Source organism: Oncorhynchus gorbuscha, unplaced genomic scaffold (assembly GCF_021184085.1).
Source record: "Oncorhynchus gorbuscha isolate QuinsamMale2020 ecotype Even-year unplaced genomic scaffold, OgorEven_v1.0 Un_scaffold_1918, whole genome shotgun sequence".
In the NCBI taxonomy this organism is placed as follows: domain Eukaryota; kingdom Metazoa; phylum Chordata; class Actinopteri; order Salmoniformes; family Salmonidae; genus Oncorhynchus; species Oncorhynchus gorbuscha.
Genome location: NW_025746566.1, coordinates 92,304 through 102,142, shown reverse-complemented (window position 1 = coordinate 102,142; position 9,839 = coordinate 92,304).

Genomic DNA, 9,839 nt, shown 5'->3' with positions numbered 1-9,839 from the left:
TAATTTTAATTTTAATTTTAATTTTAATTTTAATTTTAATTTTAATTTTAATTTTTAATTTTAATTTTAATTTTAATTTTTTAATTTTAATTTTAATTTTAATTTTAATTTTAATTTTAATTTTAATTTTAATTTTAATTTTAATTTTAATTTTAATTTTAATTTTAATTTTAATTTTAATTTTAATTTTAATTTTAATTTTAATTTTTTAATTTTAATTTTAATTTTAATTTTAATTTTAATTTTAATTTTAATTTTTTAATTTTAATTTTAATTTTAATTTTAATTTTAATTTTAATTTTAATTTTAATTTTAATTTTAATTTTAATTTTAATTTTAATTTTAATTTTAATTTTTTTAATTTTAATTTTAATTTTAATTTTAATTTTAATTTTAATTTTAATTTTAATTTTAATTTTAATTTTAATTTTAATTTTAATTTTAATTTTAATTTTAATTTTAATTTTAATTTTAATTTTAATTTTAATTTTAATTTTAATTTTAATTTTAATTTTAATTTTAATTTTAATTTTAATTTTAATTTTAATTTTAATTTTAATTTTAATTTTAATTTTAATTTTAATTTTAATTTTAATTTTAATTTTAATTTTAATTTTAATTTTAATTTTAATTTTAATTTTAATTTTAATTTTTTTTAATTTTAATTTTAATTTTAATTTTAATTTTAATTTTAATTTTAATTTTAATTTTAATTTTAATTTTAATTTTAATTTTAATTTTAATTTTAATTTTAATTTTAATTTTAATTTTAATTTTAATTTTAATTTTAATTTTAATTTTAATTTTAATTTTAATTTTAATTTTAATTTTAATTTTAATTTTAATTTTAATTTTAATTTTAATTTTTTAATTTTAATTTTAATTTTAATTTTAATTTTAATTTTTTAATTTTAATTTTAATTTTTTTTAATTTTAATTTTAATTTTAATTTTAATTTTAATTTTAATTTTAATTTTAATTTTAATTTTAATTTTAATTTTAATTTTAATTTTTTTAATTTTAATTTTAATTTTAATTTTAATTTTAATTTTAATTTTAATTTTAATTTTAATTTTAATTTTAATTTTAATTTTAATTTTAATTTTAATTTTAATTTTAATTTTAATTTTAATTTTAATTTTAATTTTAATTTTAATTTTAATTTTAATTTTAATTTTAATTTTAATTTTAATTTTAATTTTAATTTTAATTTTAATTTTTTTAATTTTAATTTTAATTTTAATTTTAATTTTAATTTTAATTTTAATTTTAATTTTAATTTTAATTTTAATTTTAATTTTAATTTTAATTTTAATTTTAATTTTAATTTTAATTTTAATTTTAATTTTAATTTTAATTTTAATTTTAATTTTAATTTTTTAATTTTAATTTTAATTTTAATTTTAATTTTAATTTTAATTTTAATTTTAATTTTTTAATTTTAATTTTAATTTTAATTTTAATTTTAATTTTAATTTTAATTTTAATTTTAATTTTAATTTTAATTTTTTTTAATTTTAATTTTAATTTTAATTTTAATTTTAATTTTAATTTTAATTTTAATTTTAATTTTAATTTTAATTTTAATTTTAATTTTAATTTTAATTTTAATTTTAATTTTAATTTTAATTTTAATTTTAATTTTAATTTTAATTTTAATTTTAATTTTAATTTTAATTTTAATTTTAATTTTAATTTTAATTTTAATTTTAATTTTAATTTTAATTTTAATTTTAATTTTAATTTTAATTTTAATTTTAATTTTAATTTTAATTTTAATTTTAATTTTAATTTTAATTTTAATTTTAATTTTAATTTTAATTTTAATTTTAATTTTAATTTTAATTTTAATTTTAATTTTAATTTTAATTTTAATTTTAATTTTAATTTTAATTTTAATTTTAATTTTAATTTTAATTTTAATTTTAATTTTAATTTTAATTTTAATTTTAATTTTAATTTTAATTTTAATTTTAATTTTAATTTTAATTTAATTTTAATTTTAATTTTAATTTTAATTTTAATTTTAATTTTAATTTTAATTTTAATTTTAATTTTAATTTTAATTTTAATTTTAATTTTAATTTTAATTTTAATTTTAATTTTTTTTAATTTTAATTTTAATTTTAATTTTAATTTTAATTTTAATTTTAATTTTAATTTTAATTTTAATTTTAATTTTAATTTTAATTTTAATTTTAATTTTAATTTTAATTTTAATTTTAATTTTAATTTTAATTTTAATTTTAATTTTAATTTTAATTTTAATTTTAATTTTAATTTTAATTTTAATTTTAATTTTAATTTTAATTTTAATTTTAATTTTAATTTTAATTTTAATTTAATTTTAATTTTAATTTTAATTTTAATTTTAATTTTAATTTTAATTTTAATTTTAATTTTTTTAATTTTAATTTTAATTTTAATTTTAATTTTAATTTTAATTTTAATTTTAATTTTAATTTTAATTTTAATTTTAATTTTAATTTTAATTTTAATTTTAATTTTAATTTTAATTTTAATTTTAATTTTAATTTTAATTTTAATTTTAATTTTAATTTTAATTTTAATTTTAATTTTAATTTTAATTTTAATTTTAATTTTAATTTTTTAATTTTAATTTTAATTTTAATTTTAATTTTAATTTTAATTTTAATTTTAATTTTAATTTTAATTTTAATTTTAATTTTAATTTTAATTTTAATTTTAATTTTAATTTTTTTAATTTTAATTTTAATTTTAATTTTAATTTTAATTTTAATTTTAATTTTAATTTTAATTTTAATTTTAATTTTAATTTTAATTTTAATTTTAATTTTAATTTTAATTTTAATTTTAATTTTAATTTTAATTTTAATTTTAATTTTAATTTTAATTTTAATTTTAATTTTAATTTTAATTTTAATTTTAATTTTAATTTTAATTTTAATTTTAATTTTAATTTTAATTTTAATTTTAATTTTAATTTTAATTTTAATTTTAATTTTAATTTTAATTTTAATTTTAATTTTAATTTTAATTTTAATTTTAATTTTAATTTTAATTTTAATTTTAATTTTAATTTTAATTTTAATTTTAATTTTAATTTTAATTTTAATTTTAATTTTTTTTAATTTTAATTTTAATTTTAATTTTAATTTTAATTTTAATTTTAATTTTAATTTTAATTTTAATTTTAATTTTAATTTTAATTTTAATTTTAATTTTAATTTTAATTTTAATTTTAATTTTAATTTTAATTTTAATTTTAATTTTAATTTTAATTTTAATTTTAATTTTAATTTTAATTTTAATTTTAATTTTTTAATTTTAATTTTAATTTTAATTTTAATTTTAATTTTAATTTTTTTAATTTTAATTTTAATTTTAATTTTAATTTTAATTTTAATTTTAATTAATTTTAATTTTAATTTTAATTTTTTTAATTTTAATTTTTTTAATTTTAATTTTAATTTTAATTTTAATTTTAATTTTAATTTTAATTTTAATTTTAATTTTAATTTTAATTTTAATTTTAATTTTAATTTTAATTTTAATTTTAATTTTAATTTTAATTTTAATTTTAATTTTAATTTTAATTTTAATTTTAATTTTAATTTTAATTTTAATTTTAATTTTAATTTTTTAATTTTAATTTTAATTTTAATTTTAATTTTAATTTTAATTTTAATTTTAATTTTAATTTTAATTTTAATTTTAATTTTAATTTTAATTTTAATTTTAATTTTAATTTTAATTTTAATTTTAATTTTAATTTTAATTTTAATTTTAATTTTAATTTTAATTTTAATTTTAATTTTAATTTTAATTTTAATTTTAATTTTAATTTTAATTTTAATTTTAATTTTAATTTTAATTTTAATTTTAATTTTAATTTTAATTTTAATTTTAATTTTAATTTTAATTTTAATTTTAATTTTAATTTTAATTTTAATTTTAATTTTAATTTTAATTTTAATTTTAATTTTAATTTTAATTTTAATTTTAATTTTAATTTTAATTTTAATTTTAATTTTAATTTTAATTTTAATTTTAATTTTAATTTTAATTTTAATTTTAATTTTAATTTTAATTTTAATTTTAATTTTAATTTTAATTTTAATTTTAATTTTAATTTTAATTTTAATTTTAATTTTAATTTTAATTTTAATTTTAATTTTAATTTTAATTTTAATTTTAATTTTAATTTTAATTTTAATTTTAATTTTAATTTTAATTTTAATTTTAATTTTAATTTTAATTTTAATTTTAATTTTAATTTTAATTTTAATTTTAATTTTAATTTTAATTTTAATTTTAATTTTAATTTTAATTTTAATTTTAATTTTAATTTTAATTTTAATTTTAATTTTAATTTTAATTTTAATTTTAATTTTAATTTTAATTTTAATTTTAATTTTAATTTTAATTTTAATTTTAATTTTAATTTTAATTTTAATTTTAATTTTTTTAATTAATTTTAATTTTAATTTTAATTTTAATTTTTTAATTTTAATTTTAATTTTAATTTTAATTTTAATTTTAATTTTAATTTTAATTTTAATTTTAATTTTAATTTTAATTTTAATTTTAATTTTAATTTTAATTTTAATTTTAATTTTAATTTTAATTTTAATTTTAATTTTTTTAATTTTAATTTTAATTTTAATTTTAATTTTAATTTTAATTTTAATTTTAATTTTAATTTTAATTTTAATTTTAATTTTAATTTTAATTTTAATTTTAATTTTAATTTTAATTTTAATTTTAATTTTAATTTTTTTAATTTTAATTTTAATTTTAATTTTAATTTTAATTTTAATTTTTTAATTTTAATTTTAATTTTAATTTTAATTTTAATTTTAATTTTAATTTTAATTTTTTAATTTTAATTTTAATTTTAATTTTAATTTTAATTTTAATTTTAATTTTAATTTTAATTTTAATTTTAATTTTAATTTTAATTTTAATTTTAATTTTAATTTTAATTTTAATTTTAATTTTAATTTTTTTAATTTTAATTTTAATTTTAATTTTAATTTTAATTTTAATTTTAATTTTAATTTTAATTTTAATTTTAATTTTAATTTTAATTTTAATTTTAATTTTAATTTTTTAATTTTAATTTTAATTTTAATTTTAATTTTAATTTTAATTTTAATTTTTTAATTTTAATTTTAATTTTAATTTTAATTTTAATTTTAATTTTAATTTTAATTTTAATTTTAATTTTAATTTTAATTTTAATTTTAATTTTAATTTTTTTAATTTTAATTTTAATTTTAATTTTAATTTTAATTTTAATTTTAATTTTAATTTTAATTTTAATTTTAATTTTAATTTTAATTTTAATTTTAATTTTAATTTTAATTTTAATTTTAATTTTAATTTTAATTTTAATTTTAATTTTAATTTTAATTTTAATTTTAATTTTAATTTTAATTTTAATTTTAATTTTAATTTTAATTTTAATTTTAATTTTAATTTTAATTTTAATTTTAATTTTAATTTTAATTTTAATTTTAATTTTAATTTTAATTTTAATTTTAATTTTAATTTTAATTTTAATTTTAATTTTAATTTTAATTTTAATTTTAATTTTAATTTTAATTTTAATTTTAATTTTAATTTTAATTTTAATTTTAATTTTAATTTTAATTTTAATTTTAATTTTAATTTTAATTTTAATTTTAATTTTAATTTTAATTTTAATTTTAATTTTAATTTTAATTTTAATTTTAATTTTAATTTTAATTTTAATTTTAATTTTAATTTTAATTTTAATTTTAATTTTAATTTTAATTTTAATTTTAATTTTAATTTTTTAATTTTAATTTTAATTTTAATTTTAATTTTAATTTTAATTTTAATTTTAATTTTAATTTTAATTTTAATTTTAATTTTAATTTTAATTTTAATTTTAATTTTAATTTTAATTTTAATTTTAATTTTAATTTTAATTTTAATTTTAATTTTAATTTTTTTAATTTTAATTTTAATTTTAATTTTTTAATTTTAATTTTAATTTTAATTTTAATTTTAATTTTAATTTTAATTTTAATTTTAATTTTAATTTTAATTTTAATTTTAATTTTAATTTTAATTTTAATTTTAATTTTAATTTTAATTTTAATTTTAATTTTAATTTTAATTTTAATTTTAATTTTAATTTTAATTTTAATTTTAATTTTAATTTTAATTTTAATTTTAATTTTAATTTTAATTTTAATTTTAATTTTAATTTTAATTTTAATTTTAATTTTAATTTTAATTTTAATTTTAATTTTAATTTTAATTTTAATTTTAATTTTAATTTTAATTTTAATTTTAATTTTAATTTTAATTTTAATTTTAATTTTAATTTTAATTTTAATTTTAATTTTAATTTTAATTTTAATTTTAATTTTAATTTTAATTTTAATTTTAATTTTAATTTTAATTTTAATTTTAATTTTAATTTTAATTTTAATTTTAATTTTAATTTTAATTTTAATTTTAATTTTAATTTTAATTTTAATTTTAATTTTAATTTTAATTTTAATTTTAATTTTAATTTTAATTTTAATTTTAATTTTAATTTTAATTTTAATTTTAATTTTAATTTTAATTTTAATTTTAATTTTAATTTTAATTTTAATTTTAATTTTAATTTTAATTTTAATTTTAATTTTAATTTTAATTTTAATTTTAATTTTAATTTTAATTTTAATTTTAATTTTAATTTTAATTTTAATTTTAATTTTAATTTTAATTTTAATTTTAATTTTAATTTTAATTTTAATTTTAATTTTAATTTTAATTTTAATTTTAATTTTAATTTTAATTTTAATTTTAATTTTAATTTTAATTTTAATTTTAATTTTAATTTTAATTTTAATTTTAATTTTAATTTTAATTTTAATTTTAATTTTAATTTTAATTTTAATTTTAATTTTAATTTTAATTTTAATTTTAATTTTAATTTTAATTTTAATTTTAATTTTAATTTTAATTTTAATTTTAATTTTTTTAATTTTAATTTTAATTTTAATTTTAATTTTAATTTTAATTTTAATTTTAATTTTAATTTTAATTTTAATTTTAATTTTAATTTTAATTTTAATTTTAATTTTAATTTTAATTTTAATTTTAATTTTAATTTTAATTTTAATTTTAATTTTAATTTTAATTTTAATTTTAATTTTAATTTTAATTTTAATTTTAATTTTAATTTTAATTTTAATTTTAATTTTAATTTTAATTTTAATTTTAATTTTAATTTTAATTTTAATTTTAATTTTAATTTTAATTTTAATTTTAATTTTAATTTTAATTTTAATTTTAATTTTAATTTTAATTTTAATTTTAATTTTAATTTTAATTTTAATTTTAATTTTAATTTTAATTTTAATTTTAATTTTAATTTTAATTTTAATTTTTAATTTTAATTTTAATTTTAATTTTAATTTTAATTTTAATTTTAATTTTAATTTTAATTTTAATTTTAATTTTAATTTTAATTTTAATTTTAATTTTAATTTTAATTTTAATTTTAATTTTAATTTTAATTTTAATTTTAATTTTAATTTTAATTTTAATTTTAATTTTAATTTTAATTTTAATTTTAATTTTAATTTTAATTTTAATTTTAATTTTAATTTTAATTTTAATTTTAATTTTAATTTTAATTTTAATTTTAATTTTAATTTTAATTTTAATTTTAATTTTAATTTTAATTTTAATTTTAATTTTAATTTTAATTTTAATTTTAATTTTAATTTTAATTTTAATTTTTTAATTTTAATTTTTTAATTTTAATTTTAATTTTAATTTTAATTTTAATTTTAATTTTAATTTTAATTTTAATTTTTTTAATTTTAATTTTAATTTTAATTTTAATTTTAATTTTAATTTTAATTTTAATTTTAATTTTAATTTTAATTTTAATTTTAATTTTAATTTTAATTTTAATTTTAATTTTAATTTTAATTTTAATTTTAATTTTAATTTTAATTTTAATTTTAATTTTAATTTTAATTTTAATTTTAATTTTAATTTTAATTTTAATTTTAATTTTAATTTTAATTTTAATTTTAATTTTAATTTTAATTTTAATTTTAATTTTAATTTTAATTTTTTAATTTTAATTTTAATTTTAATTTTAATTTTAATTTTAATTTTAATTTTAATTTTAATTTTTTAATTTTTTTTAATTTTAATTTTAATTTTAATTTTAATTTTAATTTTTTAATTTTAATTTTAATTTTAATTTTAATTTTAATTTTAATTTTAATTTTAATTTTAATTTTAATTTTAATTTTAATTTTAATTTTAATTTTAATTTTAATTTTAATTTTAATTTTAATTTTAATTTTAATTTTAATTTTAATTTTAATTTTAATTTTAATTTTAATTTTAATTTTAATTTTAATTTTAATTTTAATTTTAATTTTAATTTTAATTTTAATTTTAATTTTAATTTTAATTTTAATTTTAATTTTAATTTTAATTTTAATTTTAATTTTAATTTTAATTTTAATTTTAATTTTAATTTTAATTTTAATTTTAATTTTAATTTTAATTTTAATTTTAATTTTAATTTTAATTTTAATTTTAATTTTAATTTTAATTTTAATTTTAATTTTAATTTTAATTTTAATTTTAATTTTAATTTTAATTTTAATTTTAATTTTAATTTTAATTTTAATTTTAATTTTAATTTTAATTTTAATTTTAATTTTAATTTTAATTTTAATTTTAATTTTAATTTTAATTTTAATTTTAATTTTAATTTTAATTTTAATTTTAATTTTAATTTTAATTTTAATTTTAATTTTAATTTTAATTTTAATTTTAATTTTAATTTTAATTTTAATTTTAATTTTAATTTTAATTTTAATTTTAATTTTTTTAATTTTAATTTTAATTTTAATTTTAATTTTAATTTTAATTTTAATTTTAATTTTTTAATTTTAATTTTAATTTTAATTTTAATTTTAATTTTAATTTTAATTTTAATTTTAATTTTAATTTTAATTTTAATTTTAATTTTAATTTTAATTTTAATTTTAATTTTAATTTTAATTTTAATTTTAATTTTAATTTTAATTTTAATTTTAATTTTAATTTTAATTTTAATTTTAATTTTAATTTTAATTTTAATTTTAATTTTAATTTTAATTTTAATTTTAATTTTAATTTTAATTTTAATTTTAATTTTAATTTTAATTTTAATTTTAATTTTAATTTTAATTTTAATTTTTTAATTTTAATTTTAATTTTAATTTTAATTTTAATTTTAATTTTAATTTTAATTTTAATTTTAATTTTAATTTTAATTTTAATTTTAATTTTAATTTTAATTTTAATTTTAATTTTAATTTTAATTTTAATTTTAATTTTAATTTTAATTTTTTAATTTTTTTAATTTTAATTTTAATTTTAATTTTAATTTTAATTTTAATTTTAATTTTAATTTTAATTTTAATTTTAATTTTAATTTTAATTTTAATTTTAATTTTAATTTTAATTTTAATTTTAATTTTAATTTTAATTTTAATTTTAATTTTAATTTTAATTTTAATTTTAATTTTAATTTTAATTTTAATTTTAATTTTAATTTTAATTTTAATTTTAATTTTAATTTTAATTTTAATTTTAATTTTAATTTTAATTTTAATTTTAATTTTAATTTTAATTTTAATTTTAATTTTAATTTTAATTTTAATTTTAATTTTAATTTTAATTTTAATTTTAATTTTAATTTTAATTTTAATTTTAATTTTAATTTTAATTTTAATTTTAATTTTAATTTTAATTTTAATTTTAATTTTAATTTTTTTAATTTTAATTTTAATTTTAATTTTAATTTTAATTTTAAT